The following is a 12008-nucleotide window of genomic DNA, read 5'->3' as shown; positions in this document are numbered from 1 at the left end:
GACATGCCCCTATTTCCGGAAACGCTGGCCGTCTCCGCCCCTGCCCCCCAAATGCAGAGGCTTTTGGGTAAATGCAAGCAACATGCAGGACAAGCTCTGCACATGCGCAGAGTCCCGATAGTTGTCTGTAAGTAATTTGAATTGTAAATAATTTGAATTGAATTGTCCTGGACCAACAACACAGAGCACCTGGCAAATGTGCCAAGGCACCCTAGGGTGCCTTGGCACACAGTTTGAGATCCACTGGTCTAGAGCATTACAAAAGTTACCTATTTGCATTGTTTTGCCTTCTGTATGGCACTACGGACCAATTGTGGCATCCTATAAATAAAGTTTAATAATAATTGTGGTAAAAAAAAAAAGGATTTTAATTACCTACTGGTAAATCCTTTTCTCGTAGTCCATAGAGGATGCTGGGGTTCCATTTAGTACCATGGGGTATAGAGGGGTCCCTTGGGAGCCATGGGCACTTTAAGAGTTTAATAGTGTGGGCTGGCTCCTCCCTCTATGCCCCTCCTACCAGACTCAGTCTAGAAACTGTGCCCGAGGAGACGGATTGTGGGGAGATTCACACCAGCTCACACTGAATTGAAAAACCATGCTAACCAGCATGCAACATGAAGAAACCATGCCAACCGGCATGCAACATGAAGACACCATGTTAACTATCATGCAACATGAAGAAACCATGCTACGCAGCACGCAACATGAAGAAACCATGCTAATCAGCAGGAACAAGAAGAAACCATGCTAATCAGCAGGAACAAGAAGAAACCATGCTAATCAGCAGGAACAAGAAGAAACCATGCTAATCAGCAGGAACAAGAAGAAACCATGCTAATCAGCAGGAACAAGAAGAAACCATGCTAATCAGCAGGAACATGAAGAAACCATGCTAATCAGCAGGAACAAGAAGAAACCATGCTAATCAGCAGGAACAAGAAGAAACCATGCTAATCAGCAGGAACATGAAGAAACCATGCTAATCAGCAGGAACAAGAAGAAACCATGCTAATCAGCAGGAACAAGAAGAAACCATGCTAATCAGCAGGAAAGAGGAACAGCAACAGCAACAGCAACAGTTGAACCAATACTTAACCAAGTAACAATGCAGGAAAACAAAGCGCTGGGTGGGCGCCAAGCATCCTCTACGGACTACGAGAAAAGGATTTACAGGTAGGTAATTCAAATCCTATTTTCTCTTACGTCCTAGAGGATGCTGGGTTCCATTTAGTATGATGAGGATGTACCAAAGCTCCCAGTACAGGAGGGAGAGCGCGGAGACTCCTGCAGAACAGATTGACCAAACTTAAGGTCCTCAGAGGCCAAAGCAGTGAACTTGAAGAACTTAGCCAACGTGTTCGACCCTGATCAAGTACTGTAGCTGCCCGACAAAGCTGCCAAGCCGAGACACCCCGGGCAGCCGCCAAGGAAGAACCCACTTTATGGGTAGAGTGGGCCTCCACAGGACTTGGACACGGCAATCCTGCCGTAGAATTAGCACGATGGATAGTAAACCTGATCCAATGAGAAATCACCTGCTTGGAAGCAGGACACCAAACCTTGTTGGGATCATAAAGGACAAACAGAGCATCCGACTTTCTGTGACGAGAAAAACTTCAAAGCCCTAACAACATCCAAGTATTCTGAAGTAATGGCACCACAATAGGTTGGTTGATATGAAAAGCCGACACAACCTTTGGAAGAAATTGATGACGCGTTCTGAGCTCAGCCCTATCTTCATTGAAAATCAAGTAGGGGCTCTTGCATGACAATGCTCCCAATTCTGACACAGGCCTATCAGATGCCAGTGTGACAGCCTTCCAAGTAAGAAACTTGACCTCAACCTCCTGAAGAGGTTCAAAGGAATCCGATTGCAGGAACTGCAGCAGCACATTAAGATCCCATGGTGCCGTAGGAGGCACAAAAGGTGGTTGGATGTGCAGAACCCCTTTCAAGAAAATCTGAACCTCAAGGAGAGCAGCCAATTGTTTCTGGAAGAAAATGGACAGGGCCGGACTTTTATGGAGCCCAAGCATAGGCCCACATCCACACCTGCTTGCAGAAAGAGGAGAAACCGTGCCAGTTGAAACTCCACCGTAGGAAACTTCTTGGATTCACACAAAGACACATACTTTTCCCAGATCCGATGGTAATGTTTAGACGTTACTCCCTTCCTAGCCTGTATCAGGGTAGGAATGACCTTTCTCGGAAATGCCTTTCCGAGGTAAAATCAGGCGTCAACCTCCATGCCGTCCATCGTAGACATGGGAAGTCTTGATAGGTGAACGGCCCCTGTTGCAGAAAGTCCTCGCGAAGAGGAAGAGGCCTTGGATCATCCAGCAGTAAGTCCAGAAGATCCGCGTACCAAACCGTTCTGGGCCAGTCCTTGGGATGAGTGGAAATGAAGGGAACACATACACTGACTGGAACACCCACAAAGTTATCAGGGCGTCCGCCGCCACTGCATGTGGGTCTCTCGACCTGGAACAGTACCTCCGAAGCTACTTGTTGAGGTGAGAGGCCATTGTGCCTATCTGAGGTACACCCCAACGGCTTGTGACCTCTACGAATACCTCCGGATGGAGGCCCCATTCTCCTGGAAGGCGATCGAGTCTGCTGAGGAAGTCCGCTTCCCAGTTGTCCACTCCCGGACTGAAGATTGCTGACAGCGCCACCGCGTGATTTTCTGCCCAGAGGAGGATTCTTGTCACCTCTGCATTACAGCTCTGCTTTTCGTTCCACCCTGTTGGTTTATGTAGGACACCGCCATTACATTGTCCGACTGAACCTGAATGGCCTGATCTTGAAGAAGATGTGCCGCAGTAGAAGGCCATTGAACCCGGCCCTTAGCTCCATAATGTTTATCGCAAGGATGGATTCCAGACTTGACCACTTTCCGTAGAAGTGTTCCCCTTGGGTGACAGCTCCCCAACCTCTGTCGAGAAGGTGAGAAGTTTGCAGCCACCAGAGGAATGCAATTCTGGCTTTCGGCAACAGGAGTATTTGCTGGTGCATGTGAAGATGAGCTCTCTATCATCTGATTAGGAGAACCAGTTAGAATGGCCATGCAAGGAACCTTTCGTACTGTCGAGCCTCGTAGGAGGCAACCATCTTCCCCATAAGGGGAATGCACTGATGAACTGATATCCGGGCTGGCTTCAGGACATCCCGGAACATTGATTGGATCACCAACGTTTTCTCCACCGGTAGAAACACCCTCTGCACTTCCATGTCGAGAATCATCTCCAGGAAGGAACACCTCCTTGTTGGTTCCAAACGTGAAATTGGAAGCTTCAGGATCCACCCAAGATCTCGGGACAGTTGATGTTAGAGAGCAACACACCGTAACAACATCTCTCCGGAGGATTTTAAGGTCGCTTAGATATAGAATTACGTCCACTCCTGGTCTGTGGAGTAAGAGCACAATCGCCGCCATGTCCTTGATGAACACCCCCGGTGTTGCGTAGAAGCCAAGTGCAGTGTTTGTAACTAGAAGCGATATGGTTGTATTGCAACCTTAGATAGGTCTAGAGAGGCGGCCAGATTGGAATGTGAAGGTGCGCACCCCTGATATCCCGGGATACCAGGAATTCCTCTATATCTCGACCAGAGATCACCGCTCTCAGACTCCCTCCTGAATTGAACACCCACCAGTAGGGGTCCAATGACCTTATGTTTGAATAGTAACCCCTGTTACGTAAATGAGGTGGAACCGGAATAATGACATGTGTTTGACAAATGTTAGAATAGCTTCCAGCAGTATTGTACTTTCAGCCTGAGAAGCCAGTAAGCCTGATTTGAAGAATCTGTGAGGCGGGAGTACTAGTACCAGCCTTATACTGAACTTTAAATAGGAAAAGTTCCTTAGTCTGCAGGGACAGAGGGTTATGGGGAAATTGGGGTAAGGTAAGAATACTTACCTTGCCCATGTTGGGTCCGCCAGCATCTAGTCCACTGGCATTTTCTACCCAAAGACGCTGTTTAGCCCTTAAACAACTACAGTTACTTCTTCAAAATGATGAGGCCACTGAAAAAATCTAGTGTCTGTGCCCGCTTTACCACCATTTTCATAATCAAATGCTTATAGGTCAATGCAAATTGCAAAAGAGTGATATATATAAGTGACCACCCTGTGTTGGTTTCAAGTGTCAAATCTGTTGACCAACGCTGTTTAACCCTTGCAGAACTACAGCTTCTTATTCAAAATGATGAAATCTGGTATCTGTGCCCGCTTTACCACCCATTTTCATGCACAAATGCTTGTTGGTAAAGGCAAATCGGAAGTGGGTGATATGTAAGGGACCACCCTTTGTGGGTTTCAAGTGTCAAATCTTTTGACCAATGCTGTTTAACCCTTACAGAACTACAGCTTCTTATTAAAAATTATGAAATCTGGTGCCTGTGCCCGCTTTACCACTATTTTCATGCCCAAATGCTTGTTGGTCAAGACAAATTGCAAGTGGGTGATATATAAGTGACCACCCTGTGTGGGTTTGATGTTTCAAATCTATTGACCAACGCTGTTTAACCCTTGCAGAACTGTAACTTCTTATTCAAAATAATGAAATCTGGTGTCTGTGCCCTCTTTACCACTATTTTCATGCCCAAATTCTTGTTGATCAAGGCAAATTGCAAGTGCGTGATATGTAAGTGAGCACCCTGTATGGGTTTCTAAGTGGGTTTTTAAGTTTATGCAGTGTTAACTTAGTGATCTATCCTTATTTCATTTATTTTAATATAATGTTTTCTGAATAAGAATCTGGAGCCGAATAAGAAGTGAATAAGAAGCTGCTCGAATAAGAAGCTAACTTCAGCCTTGTCTCTTTTGTGTTGTGTAACGTAAATACGGGGTACTAATGTGTGTTGTAACATGAATAAAGGACTCTACTATCTGGTGTAATGTAAGTAAGGGGCACTACTTTGTGGCGTAATTTGAATTTGGGGTACTATTGTGTGTTGATGCCCCTTCCCCACCAGACCACGCCTCTTTTTGGGGGATTTAGCCTACACTGACTGGGAGGGTAGTGGGGAGTGGGCTGTTTGAGAAAGTGGGCCCCAAATCAGTTTCTTGCTTAGGGCCCCATGTGGTCCATCTCTGGGCAGTACCAGCCGTACCTGCCCTTTGCTGCAGCATGCCCCCCCTCCGGATCCCCTAGTGACGCAGGAGCTGTTCTGTTGCTTGTAAGATTGAGCAGATAGTGGGCCGAACAAATAGTCCACCCCCCCCCCCCCCCCCCCCCCGCCCAATTCAGAACTAATCATAAGATGCTGCATGGGCCTTTTTTCCGTACACATGTGTTACAACCATTGATGCAGCATTCAGAAACCACATAATTTACCATCAATGGTTTATTGCAGCATCACCATCGATAATTACTATCAATAGTGGGTGGTCTGATGGCCATCCCTAACTCATCTCTCATATACAGAGGGATTTAAGGGTCAATTTACTAAGCCTTGGATGGGGATAAAGTGGACGGAGATAAAGTGACAGCCAATCAGTGTCTAACTGCCATGTCACATGCTGATTTTGAAAAATGACAGTTAGGAGCTGATTGTCTGGTACTTTATCTCCGTCTACTTTATCCCCATCTAGGGCTTAGTAAACAGACCCCTTAAATTCTGAAGACTATGGAAAAGACTTAAAGGTCTTAATACTGCAAAACAATTTTGGGTTTCAATAATTTGAAATAAAGTTATGGCATAGAATATTAAATGTATTTGTATAATGTGTCCGTAGAATGAAAGAATCTATGAAGGGCCTAAATAATTTTGTATGTTACTCAATACTGTAATTGTGCTCTTTTTTGTGTCTCTTTAATATGTAACAAAAAAAAAAGTATCAAATAGTTGCATCCATATAATATACCATGCTTTCCTTTAGCAACAGGATTTAAAACAATTCATACTAGTTTCAAGGGAGGAATAAATCTTCTACACTTATTTTCCAGTTTGGGAGCATTAATAAATGTCTTTCTATTTTGTCACTTTGTTACATTTTGATAACAGTGAATTCTGATATTATCACTTCTGCGTACACTAGAAAAACTTAAGAATTATAAATCTGTACTGTTGTTTATTATTATGGCAATTATTAATCTAGCATTTCTGTTACTTTTGGTTACACAACTCCTGTGACTTTTAATATCTACCCAGCAAATGAAGACATAAAAACATACAGACATAGGAGCAGGGCCGGTTCCGGGGCTTCTGGCGCTCCGGGCGGCACTAGGGGGCGTAGCTTCATACAGGGGGCATGGTCAGTTACGCCCCTTGTACTGTTGTAGGATGTGCGGTGCGCGATGACGTCATCACGCACCGCACAGCAAAGGTCCTCTCTACAAAGGTAAACTAGACGCTAAGTGTCTAGTTCCCTTCGTGGAGAGGACCTTTGCTGTGTGGTGCGCAATGACGTCAACGCGCACCGCACATCATTACAGTGAAGGTCCTCTCCAGGAAGGGAAACTAGACGTGTAGCGTCTAGTTTCCCTTCACAGCACGACAGCGGAAGGCGGCGCCCCGGGCAAAAGTCCTGCTTGCCCGTGGCAAGATCCGCTACTGCATAGGGGGTAATTCCAAGTTGATCGCAGCAGGAAATTTTTTAGTAGTTGAGCAAAACCATGTGCACTGCAGGGGAGGCATATATAACATGTGCAGAGAGAATTAGATTTGGGTGGGTTATGTTGTTTCTGTGCAGGGTAAATACTGACTGCTTTATTTTTACACTGCAATTTAGATTGCAGATTGAACTCACCACACCCAAATCTAACTCTCTCTGCACATGTTATATCTGCCCCCCCTGCAGTGCACATGGTTTTGCCCAACTGCTAAAAAATTTCCTGCTGCAATCAACTTGGAATTACCCCCATAGGGGGTAATTCAGAGTTGATCGCAGCAGCAAATTTGTTAGCAGTTGGGCAAAACCATGTGCACTGCAGGTGGGGCAGATATAACATTTGCATAGAGAGTTAGATTTGGGTGTGTTATATTGTTTCTATGTAGGGTAAATACTGGCTGCTTAGTTTTTACATTGCAATTTAGACTTCAGTTTGAACACACCCCACCCAAATCTAACTCTCTCTGCACATGTTATATCTGCCCCCCCCCCTGCAGTGCACATTGGGGGTCATTCCGAGTTGATCGCACATAGCAACTTTTTGCTGCTCGTGCGATCAACTAGACGCCGCCTGTGGGGGAGTGTATTTTAGCATATCAAGGCTGTGATCGCTTGTGCAGCCCTGCTATGCTAAAAAAGTTTTGTGTGAAACAAGACTAGCCCTGCAGTTACTTATTCTATGCGATGGATCCAGCGATGAAGGTCCCGGAATTGACGTCAGACATCCGCCCTCCAAACGCATGGACATACCTGTGTTCGCTGCTCCACTCCCAGAAAACAGTCAGTTGACGCCCCGGAACGCCTTCCACCTGTCTGTCTTCTTGCGATCTCAACACTGATCGCTTTCTTCGTTATTCTTGTCATTGTCCAGTGACGGCCATCGCTGGGCAATGACACGCGTGCGTATTGCGGCCGGCCGACCCGTTCGCACTGCTGCAAAGAACTGCAGCTTGCGAATGGGTCGGAATGACCCCCATGGTTTTGCCCAACTGCTAACAAATTTATTGCTGCGATCAACTCTGAATTAGGCCCTTTTCCTCTGTTATTGTTTTTTGGCTGCTGACTAACACCTAAACAACGCATTAAAACTAGAAATGAGCGGGATCGGTTTTCAGAGAACCAAACCCTATTGGACTTCACGTCACGAGTTCAGATCCAAGTCAGGCTCGGGATTTCCTGCCTGCGCGGAGACCAGAACAAGGCAAAACGTCATCATCCCGCTGTTGGATTCTCACGGGATTTGGATTCCATATAAGGAGCCGCGCGTCGTGCCCATTTTCACTCCAGTCTCGGAGAGTGTAGTGAGAGGACGTGTCTCCGTCCTCTGTGTCTGTGTGGGGATGGGAAAGTGGGGTGGCGATTCTAATGCTGTCTTGTGCTGCTCAGTCCAGTGTAGTCAGTGTCTTATGCTGCATCAGTCCAGCTAGTCACAGTGGTGGTGTCCTCTGCTGCTATATGTCCCCAGTGCTGCTGTATAAGTCCCTTGCAGTTTTGCTGTGTTGTCTTGCACCAGACCAGTGGTAGTGTCTCTCTTGTGCAGCATCAGTCCAGTGACCAGTCACAGTGGTGGTGTCCTCTGCTGCCATATATCCAGTGTTACTGGTGTATAATACCAGTGATATTGCCGTATAATTCCCGTGATATTGCCGTATAGTTCCTGTGATACTGGCGTATAATTCCTGTGATATTGCCGTATAATTCTTGGCATACTGGCGTATAATTCCTGTGATATTATCGTATAATTACAGTGATATTGCCATATAATTCCCGTGACACTGGCGTATAATTACAGTGATATTGCCGTACAATTCTCGGGATGCTGGCATATAATTCCCGTGATGTTGCCGTATAATTCCTGTGATATTGCCATATAATTCCTGTGATACTGTGTTATAATTCCTGTGATATTGCCGTATAATTCTTGGCATACTGGCGTATAATTCCTGTGATATTATCGTATAATTACAGTGATATTGCCATATAATTCCCGTGACACTGGCGTATAATTACAGTGATATTGCCGTACAATTCTCGGGATGCTGGCATATAATTCCCGTGATGTTGCCGTATAATTCCTGTGATATTGCCATATAATTCCTGTGATACTGTGCTATAATTCCTGTGATATTGCCGTATAATTCTCGGGATACTGGCGTATAATTACTGTGATATTGCCGTATAATTATATTGATACTGCCATATAATTCCCGTGATACTGGCATATAATTACAGTGATATTGACGTATAATTCTCGGGATACTGGCGTATAATTACAGTGATATTGCCGTATAATTAGAGAGATATTGCCATATAATTCCTGTGATGCTGGCATATAATTACAGTGATATTGACGTATAATTCTCGGGATACTGGCATATAATTACAGTGATATTGACGTATAATTAGAGAGATATTGCCATATAATTCCTGTGATACTGGCGTATAATTACAGTGATATTGCCGTATAATTCCTGTGATATTGCTGTATAATTCCCGTGATACTGGCGTATAATTCCTGTGATATTGCCGTATAAGTCCAGTGATCCTGCCGTATAATTCCTGTGATCCTGCCATGTAATTCCAGTGAATCCTGCTGTATAAATCCAGTGATCCTGCTGTATAATTCCAGTGATCCTGCCGTATAAGTCCAGTGATCCTGCCGTATAATTCCTGTGATATTATCGTATAATTACAGTGATATTGCCGTATAATTCCTGTGATACTGTCTTATAATTCCTGTGATATTGCCGTATTATTCTCGGGATACTGACGTATAATTACTGTGATATTGCCGTATAATTACATTGATACTGCCATATAATTCCCGTGATACTGGCATATAATTACAGTGGTATTGACGTATAATTCTCGGGATACTGGCGTATAATTCCGGTGATATTGCCGTATAATTAGAGAGATATTGCCATATAATTCCCGTGATACTGGATTATAAATACAGTGATATTGCCGTATAATTCCTGTGATATTGCTGTATAATTCCCGTGATACTGGCGTATAATTCCTGTGATATTGCCGTATAACTCCAGTGATCCTGCCGTAAAATTCCTGTGATCCTGCCGTGTAATTCCAGTGAATCCTGCTGTATAAATCCAGTGATCCTGCTGTATAATTCCAGTGATCCTGCCGTATAAATCCAGTGATCCTGCCATATAATTCCTGTGATATTATCGTATAATTACAGTGATATTGCCATATAATTCCCGTGACACTGGCGTATAGTTACAGTGATATTGCCGTATAAATCTCGGGATACTGGCGTATAATTACTGTGATATTGCCGTATAATTACATTGATACTGCCATATAATTCCCGTGATACTGGCATATAATTACAGTGATATTGACGTATAATTCTCGGGATACTGGCGTATAATTACAGTGATATTTCCGTAAAATTCCTGTGATATTGCTGTATAATTCCCGTGATACTGGCGTATAATTCCTGTGATATTGCCGTATAACTCCAGTGATCCTGCCGTATAATTCCTGTGATCCTGCTGTGTAATTCCAGTGATCCTGCTGTATAAATTCAGTGATCCTGCTGTATAATTCCAGTGATACTGCCGTATAAATCCAGTGATCCTGTCGTATAATTACAGTGGTACTGGCGTATAAGTCCAGTACAGTGATACTGCTGTATAATTCCAGTGATACTGCCGTATAAGTCCAGCGATCCTGCCATATAATTCCAGTGATCCTGCCGTATAATTCCAGTGATCCCGCCGTATAATTCCAGTGATCCTGCCATATAATTCCAGTGATCCTGCTGTATAAGTCCTGTGATCCTGCCGTATAATTCCATATATACTGTATCCATATAATTCCGTATAAGTCCAGTACAGTGGTGCTGCCATATAAATTCAGTGGTGCTGTCCTGTGCTGTATATTATTTACTCCAAATTAGGGGTTATTAATATTTAATCCAAATAATTTTCACAGGGTTTGCCCTGTGTGGTGTAGAGGTACGCTCTTCTGTACCGCATATTGTTATATAACTCCAGAAAAATAATGTAGAACAAAAATTTGGAGGATAAAATAGGGAAAGATCAAGAACCACTTCCTCCTAGTGCTGAAGCTGCTGCCACTAGTCATGACATAGACAATGAAATGCCATCAACATTGTCTGCCAATGCCCAATGTCATAGTAGAGGGCATGTAAAATCCAAAAAGCTAAAGTTCAGTAAAAAGACCCAAAAAAAAGAAATTGAAATGGTCTGAGGAGAAACGTAAACTTGCCAATATGCCATTTACAACAAGGAGTGGCAAGGAACGGCTAAGGCCCTGGCCTATGTTCATGACTAGTGGTTCAGCTTCATATGACGATGGAAGCCCTCATCCTCCCGCTAGAAAAATAATAAGAGTTAAGCTGGAAAAAGCACAGAAAAGAACTGTGCATTCTAAGATGGTATCACAAATCCCCAAGGAGAGTCCAAGTGTGTCGGCGGTTGTGATGCCTGACCTTCCCAACACTGGACGGGAAGAGGTGGCTCCTTCCACCATTTGCACGCCCCCTGCAAGTGCTGGAAGGAGCACCCACAGTCCAGTTTCTGATATTCAAATTGAAGATGTCACTGTTGAAGTACACCAGGATGAGAATATGGGTGTTGCTGGCGCTGAGGAGGAAGTTGACGAGGAGGATTCTGATGGTGATGTGGTTTGTTTAAAAGAGGCACCGGGGGAGACACCTGTTGTCCATGGGATGAAGAAGCCCATTGTGATGCCTGTGTAAAATACCAAAAAAGCCACCTCTTCCGTGTGGAATTATTTCTCCACAAATCCGGACAACAGGTGTCAAGCCGTGTGTTGCCTCTGTCAATCTGTAATAAGCAGGGGTAAGAATGTTAACCACCTAGGAACATCCTCCCTTATACGTCACCTGCTGCGCATTCATCAATAGTCAGTGTTAAGTTGTGAAACTTTGGGTAAGAGCGTATGCAGTCCACTGACACCTAAATCCCTTCTTCCTCTTGTAACCAAGCTCCTGCAAGCCACACCACCAACTCCCTCAACGTCCAACAGTCCTTTGTGAGGAAGATGAAATATGACAGCAGTCATCCTTTTGCAAAGCGGATAACTGAGGCCTTGACAGCTATATTGGTGTTAGACGTGCATCCGGTATCTGCCATTAGTTCAGTGGCACTTAGAGAACTGATAGAGGTACTGTGTCCCCGGTATTAAATTCCATCTAAGTTCCACTTCTCTAGGCAGGCGATACTGAGAATGTACAGAGAAGTCAGAAAAAGTGTCCTCAGTGTCCTACAAAATGCAGTTATACCCACTGTCCACTTAACCATGGACATGTGGACAAGTGTAGCAGGGCAGACTAAGGACTATATGACTGTGACAGCCCACTGGGTAGATGTATGGC

The sequence above is a fragment of the Pseudophryne corroboree genome, chromosome 3 (genome assembly GCF_028390025.1).
Source record: "Pseudophryne corroboree isolate aPseCor3 chromosome 3, aPseCor3.hap2, whole genome shotgun sequence".
In the NCBI taxonomy this organism is placed as follows: Eukaryota; Metazoa; Chordata; class Amphibia; order Anura; family Myobatrachidae; genus Pseudophryne; species Pseudophryne corroboree.
The sequence above is the reverse complement of the archived record's forward strand: the minus strand, read 5'-3'. Positions refer to the sequence as shown.